Source organism: Hordeum vulgare, chromosome 3H (assembly GCF_904849725.1).
Source record: "Hordeum vulgare subsp. vulgare chromosome 3H, MorexV3_pseudomolecules_assembly, whole genome shotgun sequence".
Lineage (NCBI taxonomy): Eukaryota > Viridiplantae > Streptophyta > Magnoliopsida > Poales > Poaceae > Hordeum > Hordeum vulgare.
The window spans coordinates 254024509-254036511 of record NC_058520.1 but is presented as its reverse complement, the minus strand read 5'-3'; positions in this window follow the sequence as shown (position 1 = coordinate 254036511).

Sequence of the window (12003 nt, the reverse complement as noted above, 5' to 3'; positions counted from 1 at the left end):
TGCGAGGCCCCTTTATGGTTCTGCAGGGGGATCCAGGTGCATGAAGAGCATCAGTCGACCAGATCGCGCGCGAGGGTTTATACAGGTTTGGGCCACTCAGGAGCGTAAACCCTATGTCATGTTTGTGCTGGTTAATTAGGTAGGATCAAGTACACGAGCGCAACGACCTATCAAGAATGCTCAAGAGGTGCAGTTACCCATGTAATTGAACAAAGTGTGTACCCTTCTAAAGGTAGCCATGGACCTCCTTTTATAGGACAAGGGGTTTCCATAGTGGCTATGACGGTCTTTTTACAGGGTGTACAATGCATACTGCAGGGGCGGGGTCTGCTTTTCAGGATAGGTAGTGGGAAATATCTAACTCTGAAATACTGGGATAGGCACATCGAATGTGTCATGAGGTGGCGCGCTGGCGATGTTCCTCAGCTACCTCCTATTTTTATGCCTCTCCTTCTGTGTCATCCGCCCAGCTACCTCCTATTTTTATGCCACGTCACAGGATGGGTATCATTCAGACGGCGACGCGCTCGCTGCTGCAGCCACGTGCCCTTGTCAGCTCTGCCTTCCCGTTTGACACATCGGCCGATGTACACAATCAGCCCCCTAGTGAGGTGGAGCACCGGGTTGGCAGGCTGGGATCTTGCCGATCGCCGCGAGCGAACGACTTTGTGGAATTGGAGAGTGTTTTCGCCCCTCCTTGCTCTTGGTCTCCACTTTCCTTGGGGATCAGTGTGAGCCTCGCAAGGAGTTACCGGCCTAGGGGTCGCGGTACTAAGGACCCCATTTCTTAGTACACCGACAGTTCCTCCTGATTCTGTGGGGTTATTGGCGTCTCCAAGAGCTCCGTCATCTCAGCCATCAAGTTGGTCATGGCTTGAACTGACATATTACTTGAACCAACCATGTTTGGAGCTGGCGTCGTGCCACCGGAACCTTTTGCCACAGCACCATTGCGGAATCAAGAGCTTCCCTGGTCCTTCCCATGTAGACAGCAGCTTGACAGGCGGCTCAAGTGACTGGTGAGCAGTCTCACCATTAGTATAGCCCCCAAGCCTACCATCGAAAAGTGGGCAGATTGACTCGGTGTCTCCAATCGAAGACTCGCTGTCAGAACAGACAACGGAGTTTCCGCTAGCTGTAGGGTTGTCCGCAAGATCGACCCCTGAGTGAATCCAACAAAGACATGACTCCAGCTAGCTTGGAACCGGAAGGGTTGGGTGCGCAGAGCCGGCTCGATGATGTTAGTGCAGATGTCCAGCTTGGGTCCCGACTCAACAATCTTATCGATGAGAACATGGATCTTGCCGAAGGGAACTCGATAATCGTTTTTGATTGAGCTAGCCTTGGGACCCCATCCTAATCGTGAATTAAGTGTTTTCCGCGATAACTCTTGGTCATCCGAACGATCACGTATCCTTCGATCCCCGGGAGAGATCCCTCTAAGAACTCAACACCAGCGTGCGCTAGCCCCATGGTGGGCGCCAACTCACGTGGTTTTTTCACTGCAAATGTCCTAGTGATAGGAATAAGTATAGCAACAATCACAACTAGGTGGTTCCTTGGATGGGGTTTGATCGGGAATGAGAGACAAGGTTTACCCTGGTTTGGCTCCTCCGATAAAGATAAAACCCTACAGCATGCTTTGTTTGCTATTGATGATGATATCAATTACAAGGGTGCGGAACTGCTAACCTGGCTCTCGAGGATTTCTTTCTTGATCTCTCTACCACACGGGCTATCCTTTATAAATAGGTTGAGGCCCGAAGATTACAATAGAGTCCGGGTCATAGTACCACGTGTGACCAAATCTACTTCCTACTTATCTTGTTTCTCAAGTAAGGGAGATTCCTAACGACTCCCTGTGTAAGCCGTCTCTCAAAGCACTGGTCCACGAGTCGGCATTCTTAGATGAGCTGCCTCCTAGGCCTTGTGTTTCAAGGCTTCCATAGCCCAAGTAATGGCCCTGGTTATAAGTCGCCGCTAGAAAGCCAGTTCATACTCTGGCTGGGTCATACCATGGGGTATATCCCCAATAACGCGGGAGGCAGCTCTTCCTGAGGTAACTTGGCGCTCGCAGCTGGTGGCATGGCAGATGGCTTCAGGAGTCTCTCCTCGAAGATGTTGGGGCCCTGAGGCTTGGGGCGAGATGCCCTCTTGGCGGTGTCATAGAGTTCTCAGTTCTTATTGCGGGGGATGTGGTGGAGTTCCATGCCCAAGGAGCATTTCTCGAGATTGCGCACCTCCTCGAGGTTGGATTCCATGTGCTCGTCCTTGGGTTTGTAGATCTTATTAGAGAAGTTGATGAGGAGCTGTGAGTTTCCCTTGATTAGTATGCGCTTGATGCCAAGCGCGATAGAAGTTTTGAGGCCCACAATCAGGCCCTGATATTCTGCGATGTTGTTGGAGACCATGTCGTCAGGCTTGAAGCAAAGCGGCGTCGTATATTAGAGCATGTCTCTTGTTGGTGACGTCAGCATCTTCCCAGGGTTTGCACCCTGTCGGGAGAAGGCCCCATCGAAGTGCATGGTCCAACCATCCGAGGCGTCTTTCCCGGGCAGGAGGGACTCATGTTCGCGAGGCTCAGATTGTTGTGGATCCATCCACTTTGGTATGAAGTGAGCTAAATTCGCGCCCATTCTTATCCATGTAGTGAGGAATTTATGCTCAAAAGGTTGCATCTCGATGTTCCACTCTACCACCTGGCATATGCCATTGGGGCCGTGAAGCAATTTCTCCAAGGGATATAATGTGATCACCCTCACGGGATGAACCTGGAAGTAGTGCTGAAATTTCCTTGAGACGATGAGGAGTGCGAGGAGTAGCTTTTGTTGCATTAGGTACCGCTCGCACGCATCCATAGCGTCGTGCTGACGAAGTAGACAGGATACTCCATGAGGCTAATTGTGGCAAGAGTACCAGCTTGGGCTTCAGGGAGCTCGTCGGGTGGTTTTTCTGTGGTCTCTAGAAGTGGGGCTTTAGCAGGCACAGCTGTAGGTTGGCGAGGCTCCGGGGAGGCCTCGACAATTGCTGGAAGAGAGGCCGCGGGGGGCTGAGACACCGCAGGAAGCATTTACTCGGCCTCAGGGGGCTAAGACACCACAGGCTTCTTTTCAAAAGGGATTTGCTCCCCTCATTCCAACACCAGGGCCGCTCTGGCCGTCTGGGGGATGGCTGTCATGTACAAGCATAGATGCTCGTGAGGTCGCAGGGCAACCATTACAGGAGGGCTCGTCAAGTACTTTTTTAGGTCCTCGAAGGGCGTGTTAGCTTTGGTAGTCCACTTGAAGGGGCGTGTCCTCTTCTAGAGCTTGAAGAAAGGCAGCGACCTCTCACCAACCTTGGAGATGGAGCGCCCAAGCATGGCCACACACCCAGTCATCTTCTGCATATCCTTGAGGTTGTGGGGAAGCCATGTCCTCTTTATGGAATGAATCTTCTCTGGGTTTGTACCGATACCGTGATGGGTGACCGGGAAGCCAAGAAGCTTGCCTGATGGGACTCCAAAGATGCACTTGGTGGGATTGAGCTTGAGGCAGATCTTGTGCAAGTTGGTGAAGGTCTCCTCAAGGTCCTTGATGAGGGTGTTCGCCTTGCGAGTCATGATGACAATGTCGTCCACGTAGGCCCCGACATTTCTTCCTATCTGAGGTCCCAGACCAATATGCGTCATCCTATGGAAGGTGGACCCTCCACTCTTTAGGCCAAGCGGCAGGCATACATAGTAGACACCACATGAGGAATGAGGAAGGCCATTTTCTTCTTGTCTTGCTTCGGCATCTTGATCCAGTGGTAGCCTGAGAAGGCATCCAGGAGGCACAACAATTTACACCCAACAGTGGTGTCCATGATGTGGTCAATGTGGGGCAGCGGGAAGTGGTCCTTGGGGCATGCCTTCTTGAGATCAATGAAGTCGATGCACATTCACCCCTCTTCGCTGTGTTTCTGAACTTCAACAGCATTGGCAACCCACTCGGGGTGGATCACTCACACATGAAACCTGCCTCCTGCAGCTTCTTGGTCTCTTGGACAATGTAATTCTTCTTCTCCGGCACCTGGTGTCGCACCTTTTGCTTCATGGGCCATGCTTTGGTACACACGGCTAAGTGGTGCTCAATCACCTCCCTTCGTACACCGGGCATGTCCGGTGCTATCCAGAAAACATATCAATGAATTTCTAGAGGAAAGCGACGAGCCCGCCTTCCTATTTGGAGGTTAGTCCCCTGCCGATGGTGACAGTGGACCCGAAGCCATTGCCATCTAGTGACACTTTCTTCATCTTAGCCCGCTCTTAAGAGAATAGAAGCTTCTTCTTGGCGGGTGTAGCCTTGGGAGGCTCGAGCTCGTCCTCGTCCAGAGGGTACGTTGTGGTGGTAGGTTTGTAGGCGTCCTCGATGAAGCTTACATCCTCCTTCTCATCATAGCGGATGGTGATTACACCGCCACATCCTGACATCTTCACAGAGTTGTAGGCATGGTGTATCACGACCAGAAACTTGGTGAGGGCGGTGTAGCCGAAGATGGGGTTGTAGGGTAGGCCTCTGTGGTCCATGTCAAAGTCAATGAACTCGGTGTGGTAGTTCTTGGGGGTACCAAAGGTGAAAGGGAGCCTCACTTGCCCTAAAGAGAAAATGGACCCATCAGTAACGTGTGAGAAGGGCCTCGTGGGCATCAAGTACTCGTAGGGAACTTGAAGCTGGTCAAAATTCTCGATAGAGAGCTCATTGAGTCCTACATCGTCGTTGATGAGTGTCTTGATGACGCTGACGTTGTTGATGGTGGGAGTGCACAACATGGGAATGGTGGCCACGGTCCTGGTGGACCTTGGGTGGTCCTTGGAGTCGAAGGTTATCTCATACTACAACCACGTGACGGGCCCAGATGCCTAAGGTCCTAAGAGGGAAGCGTTCACCTCGTAGGAAAACTTCTTGAAGTGGCGGTTGGACGCCAGAGCCTAAGACCCGCCAAGAATGCACGCCATCTCGCGAGGCTTCTCATAGACCCCAGCCTCTTCGTTTGGCAGGTTGTGGTTATTTGTGTTGCGGCGTCGAGGAGCATCGTGGCCCTGTGGGTTGGCGCTCTACCGTGGATCCCACCAGCCTTGGCGGTTATGATGTTGCCATTGTTGTCTCCATGTTCTCCCTAGCGGTGACTAGTGCGGACACTACCATGGCCCATGCCACAATCGTTGCAGTTGGGCTGACGGTTCTACCCCTACTATTTGAGTAGTCGGAGCTCATGGCAGTCTTCCTGTTGTGGGGAGTTCGATTTGTGGTAGGCACAGAAGGGCTTCCTCGGAGTTTCCTCGTGGTTGCACCCATGCTTCCGCTCAGGCTTCACCGCAAGCACGGTGGGGACTTTGCACTTGATGTCCTTGTTCTTGGCCTAGGCAGCCACGAGAGCTACTTCTGGATCGTTGTGAGTGAAGAGTCAATCCTCCTCAGCCTTGGCTCACTGATCGGCAAAGTTGAAGAGTGTGGCGACGGTGTCGAGTTCATCGCTGATGGCGAGCTTCTCTGACATCCTGACGTTAGTGTGCCCGAAGAGAACGTAGAGATGATCGCGTCATCAGAGGCTCGTGTGATCTTTTTGTGCACCTTGCTAAAGCACTGCATGTACTTGCGGAGGGTCTCGCCCGGCTAGTAGCACACGGCGCACAATTCATTGAGGGTGAGGGGATGCTCATACCTGCCCTTGAAGTTGGAGATAAACTGTGTGCACGACTTGGACCATGTCGAGATGGATCCCTCAGGGAGGTTGATCAGCTACGAGCGTGTCACGTCCTTGAGGGCCATCAGAAACGAGTTCACCATCACTTTGTCATCGCTGCCGACAGCCTCGATGCCAATGGCATAGAGCTACAGGAACTCTATGGGATTCGGGGTGCCATCTTAGCGAGGAGGCAACTTCGGCTTGAACGGCATGGACCACACCATGCGGCGCAGCTTGCAAGTGAAGGTGCGGCAGCCCCCACTGCATGAAGGAGCACCACGAGCAAGAGCTGCATAGTTCTGGTGGCCTACGACAGCGACATATTGGATAGTGTGACGCTGGCGCTCGCGTTGCCTCTCGAGGAGCATGCGCGCATTGGTCTCCATGGGCTGGATGATCTAACATCGGGGGTTCGCATGAGGTGGGGAAGGCGCCCCCTGGGTTGGCTCTAGTTCACGCCCATCGCGATGCGGCCTTCATCCTCGCCTGGCAGACGAGGTGGAGTAGGAACATCGTGTCGCGCCCTTGTGTCCAGCGACATGGGAGGTGGAAAGGAGTGGGTGAGAGCTAGGGTGTTTCGGGCGGTGTTTACCATCTCGGCGATGCTCGCCAGCCACACAACATAGTCGCTTGTGGTGGGGCAGTAGCATAGCAACTCTCGCTCCATGAGGAGTGCGGCCTACGGAGTCAGATGGTCACGGAGACCATATGAGGACTCCATGGTGGTGCATGCAGGTAGAGGTTTCAGATGTACAGATGGGTGGGCGAAGGAAGCTTGCGCCTCCCCTGCGGTTGGATCAGTGATGTCAAGAGTGTGCTTGCGACGGTTCTGGTTAAGGATAGGATTCTTGCAAGCCATCTCAGCCCTGCGAGCCTACGTTTTGCCGTGCGCCTCGGCAAGCGAGATCTAGGGAGAAGATGCGGAAGTAGATCCCCAACCGGGTGCGCCAAATGTTGTACATTGGTCTTTGGGTTGCGGGAAAACCTCTCAAGAACCCAGTGCGAACAATATGGAGCTGAGCGCAATCTAGTTTGTGGGCGAGATGGAGCTATACACGCAGAACACGGAAGGGACTCACAGATTTTCACAGGTTCGGGCCACCTCACAGATTTACCTAGGTTCGGGCCATCTCACGGTGTAAAACCCTACTCATGCTTGGTGGATTGTTCTCTTGTTTTCACATGGGCTACAAATTTCTCGAGGAAGAAGATGATTTCTCTGTGGTGAATCGGAGCTCTGGAATTCCTTCCCCCTCTATGGTGGTGACTTTCCCACCCTATCCTGCCTCGGGCCTCTTTCCCCAAAACACTGGCGGGAAAGAGAAACCACAAGGCGGAAATTCAAAGGGGGACAAGTGTATAGTCTTTTTTGACAAAGTTAGTCTTTGTCCTACAAATCCTCCTAGGATCGCTGGTGATGTCAGTCATGGCGACTCGTGTCACGCTAGTCTCCTTGCACCACATAGAGAAGTCTTGGGACACACCTTCGCGAGTGACACCTACTCTCTACCCTTTTATCTCAAAGGGGTAAAATTATGTGCATGAGCCCACTAGCACCATCCTTTAGCTCATGTCGCCCTGCCATGTCACCCATGTGGTGATAATATGACCATCTGATCAACACTAATTTCCTCTCCATGCGAAAGGCTTCGTGGGGTTTACCACAACTTGTGGACAAGCGTCCTATGGGATCCTCTCAGAGAGGGAGCGAGCCCCACGGGGTCGGATCATCACGGAATGGTCCATTGATTCCAACAGTGGGCTGACTACCTAGTCGTACCTTCTTCTCATAGTTGACTGGGTCAGCAGTAGATGGGTCATGGTACCCTGGTTCCACTGGACCGACATAGTTCATCTTGGTTTCTATGGCACTTCTATAGCGCTTTCCATTGGTTCAATTGAAGCTTGTGGGGTGATGATGATTTCATGGTAATGTCTATGGGTTGCTCTACATTAGCTTTCGAGTTTGATATTTAAGCAAATGGAGAAACTATCTAAGGTTACCCAACTCCATCACCTTTTGATGGTATCGACAATGTGATCTTGGGTCGCTAAAATGAATATCTAGGTGCTTGGTTTGGCCAACACTTGACTTGATAGAGTTTTATAGGACCAGTATTAACCTTTTCTTGTGGCATATTTCAGGAACTAAATCTGAAATATAATTGACGAACATTATTCCATTGAGATATGTTGACATTACTTAACAACATCTACCTACGGGGTTAGGATGCATTTTCACCCTCGTATCGACCATGCTGACAAGTTGATTTGACTCTGCTTCTTTGGTTCTAAACTCTTATATACCTTGTCGATGCACGATAATGAGCACATTTGATATCTTTGTGGTATTATTTAGCAATTTGCAGGATCAAAAGTATATCTAGAGGGGGTGATTAGACTACTTGACCAATTTGAAACTATTGTTTTCCCAATTTTATCGGTTGGCAAGTTATAGCGATTTTACCTTGTATGGCACACCCTACACATGAAAGTCTATGAGTATAGTAGCGGAAATAATTACATTGCATGTTTAAGTAAAGGAGGGTAAGGAAGATCAAGGGCAATGAATACACGACAATTTTTTGCATGGTTCCAATAGGTGGTGCTATCGTACATCCATGTTGATGGAGACTTCAACCCACGAAGGGTAGCGGCTCCATGATTCCCCGAAGGGATCCACCCATGAAGGGTCCATGAAAAAGAAACCTTGTCTATTCCATCATGGCTTACATCCATGAAGGACTAGACTCACTCGGGGTAGATCTTCACGAAGTAGGCTCTCGCCTTGCCCTTACAAACTCTTGGTTCAACTCCACATCATTTGGAGGCTCCCAAGTGAGACCTAGCCAATCTAGGAGAAACCACTCTCCAAAATGTAATAGATGGTGTATAGATGATAAACTCCTTGATCTTGTGCTTCAAAAGATTGTCCCCTAAACATTTAGTCACTCTCTCATAGAATTTGGATTGGAAGAAGAGGATGATTGGGTGGAAAGAAACTTGGGGATGCTAGAGATCAAGATTCATATGGTTGGAATGGAATATCTTGATCTCAACACATGACTTGGTGGTTCTCTCTCGTAAAATGAATGGTGGAAGCATGCTCGGAGGTCTCTGTCCATGAAAGAGAGCGGTGGGGTACTATTTATAGCCATCTTCAGAAATGCAACCGTTACAACATTATTACCCAACACGGTGAAACCGAAGTAAAAAACTCGGTTCTATCGACAAGTGCAAAATGTCCCAACTTTTGTCTTATTGGTGAGACCGAAGAGAACATCTCGGTGACACCGACTCAACTTTGCCTAAGAAGCTCAAGTTCTTTGGAAGTTCCGATATTGTAAACTCGGAAATTCTGAATTTGAACAATTAGGGACGAACAACTTGTCACTACTTTTCGGTATCACCGAAGCGAATCTCGGTTGTACCAAGGTGCTCGGGTTTGGCTTGGGCTCTGTCTAAGGCTAACTCAATGTGACCGATATGGAATTGTTGGTGTCACCGAATTTGCTAGTTTTATGTTTTTTCCAGAATACTCTTGTGATAAATAGGGTAAGTTTTTTGGTGGCGTATATCTAAGCACTTGAGAAACCAAATCAGTGCTGGTATACAATCCCCTTTTAATAGTATTAGCTTTTCTATGGACTCAATTGTGAATTCCCACATAAAACAAGATGTAGAGTCTTGAATCTTTTGCCAATAGGTATTCGTTGCATCTGGGGGGGGTCCTTCTCAGAATTCCTAGCCAATCCACTCATTGAACTTCCATGAAATATACTTTATAGGCTCATTAGTTCAATGAACTATGTGTTGGTGTTAATTACCCAAACCACCTAGGGAGAAGTTGTGCTTTCAATCTCCCCCTTATTGGTAATCGATGAAAACATATAGATCAAGGCTTTGACAAGAGATTTAATCAATGAATAATATCGTCTCTTTGAGAAGTATGTGACAAGCAAGCGCTCCCCCTAAATTTCTGCATTGTTTCGAATTTGCGTATGAAAGCAAATGCACAATCAATTAGTGTGACAGCCCGAGACGGACGCTCCAGAAGATTCCCCTCTTCTCCATTGCTGGCGTGTGTTTATTTTTATTTGTCACATCATCATCGCATCATACGCATCATCCGCATTGCATCGGCACTCCGTTGCCGCTAATTTTCAAAACTTGCATCCGTTATTAGTTACCGGTTCTCTCCGTTCTCGTCGTTGACCGGGTTGAACCCGACCACACACGCACGCGCACGCGGCATCGTTAAATTATTTGGTTTTAAAAGTGGGTATAAAATACTTTTGGATTGAGTCGAAATTTGGCGTGCGGTCTTATTTACATATAGATAGGCCGCCTCCCAATTTTCGTCGTAATCGAAGTTCGTCTCGTACCCGAACGGTCGACCGTAATGGCACCGTATTTGGTTAAAAATACGTTGTCGGGTGCCTGTTTTCCCTGTGTTCCCCACCTAGCCACTCTACACAGCTGCCTAGTCCATCTAATCCATTCCCACATCTGTGGTCGTCCGATCGCGATCCTGTGGTCGAAAACTGAGCCGGATTCGGATAACCCTAGCCTCTGTCTATAAATAGAGAACCTCCATGCCTAATTTGGACAGCCGACCCTACCCTACCTCGAATCCCGCGTCCCTCCTAACCCTAGCCGCCACTGCCCTCTCTCTCTCCTCCCACCAATGTGCAGGGCCCGCCGAAGCCCATCCGGGGCACGCCCCGGCCCGGATCGCGCCCCACCCGAGCTGCTCCTGTCCTCCCGTGCAGTTCCCGGGCTCCCCTCCCGCACCTCCTCCATGCCACCATGGAGTGCCGCCGCCGCCCGAAACTCGCCGCCGGTCGTGCACGTCGGCAATGGGGCCTCAAGCGCTAGATCCGGCCGTCGCAGCTCTCGTGCGCGCCGCCTCGTGCCACCCGCCGTCACCCGCAGCTCCTGGTCCCAGCTTTGCCGTCGTCGTCGTGGAGATGACGCCGGTCCAAGGGACGTGGCCGCCCAGCCTCTGGGCTTCCCCCGCGCCACCAGGATCAAGTGCGCCCAGCTCCGCCCCGCTCTCCGTCGGAGCTCGACCACCTCCGAGGCCCGTCGGCTGCCGCCGTCCCACATGCCCTCCTCGATCCAAGCGGGATCGGGAGGTGCATGACGGTGCGCTCGTCCCGTGAGCGCAGCTCCGTGGGCCACCTTGCCTTGTGGCCCAGCCGCCGGCCCATCTTCGGTCGACCTCTTCCCGGCCCAGGTCCGTGGCCCAGCACCTCCACCTCGGCCCATGTCCACTCCCCACCGACTTGGGCCATGGCCCATAAGGTGAGTTGACCCCGCCACCCTATCCAGCGCCCATAGCATCATTTTGCTATATTGCGCCACTAGTTTCGACCCGTTTAGATTTTTATTATATTTCTGCGATTTAGTATTTTCAGGAATTAGAGTAATTTCAAACCGCTATAACTTTTATTTCGTCCGTCGGATCACGGCGAGTGATATATGAAACTTGTGTAGTTTTTCGCTTAGAATCATATTTTTCCACTTGCATGCATGTTTGAAGTGGTTTGACCTGCCATTTGACTAGATTTGCATGCTGTCCTAATATGTTAGATACCCCGTATTTATTTTTTGGCGCGTCCGGATTGTTCAAATCCCAAAGACAAATGTTCACGATGTTTGTGACTCTTTCCCATGTATTTTAGAGTAGTTCTTTCCATTTTTTGCTTTTAGATTTCGTCGCTAGTTTGCTATGTCGTGTTTACGACTTATTCTCGCATATACGTGTGGCGTTACTTTTATTTTGCAACCCGCATATTATATATGTTTTGGGGGTATAAAAATCCATAGAATTTAACTATGCAATTAGTTTTACCTTTCGAGTAAGTTAGCGTGCATAATATTTTTCCATGTTGCCCTCTATTTTGTGGGATTTATTCCACATGTGATATGCATGAGTTGTGAACTAGAGATATGCCCTTGGATATGTATGCTAGCACCTGGTATTTTTGGTTGCCTTAGAAATCCATGTTTAGGTGTTGTTTTCTTGTTGTCAACATGCTAGAAAATAGTGCCGATTAGGAGATGCAGAAATATTTCTAAGTCTGAAATCTGTTACATTTTGTTGTTGTCTTTCCATGAGTTTTGCTAGTGATCTATAACTCCTTTGGGGTTGGTGCAATGGAGCTAGTTGTAGTCCTTAAGATTCTCTATCATGCTGTAAATTTTAGTGCCATTCGGAGCCCTGTAGCATATAGTTTTGCTACTACCAATTTGCCTTCTGGTTGAAAACTGCACTATCAAAACTGTTAT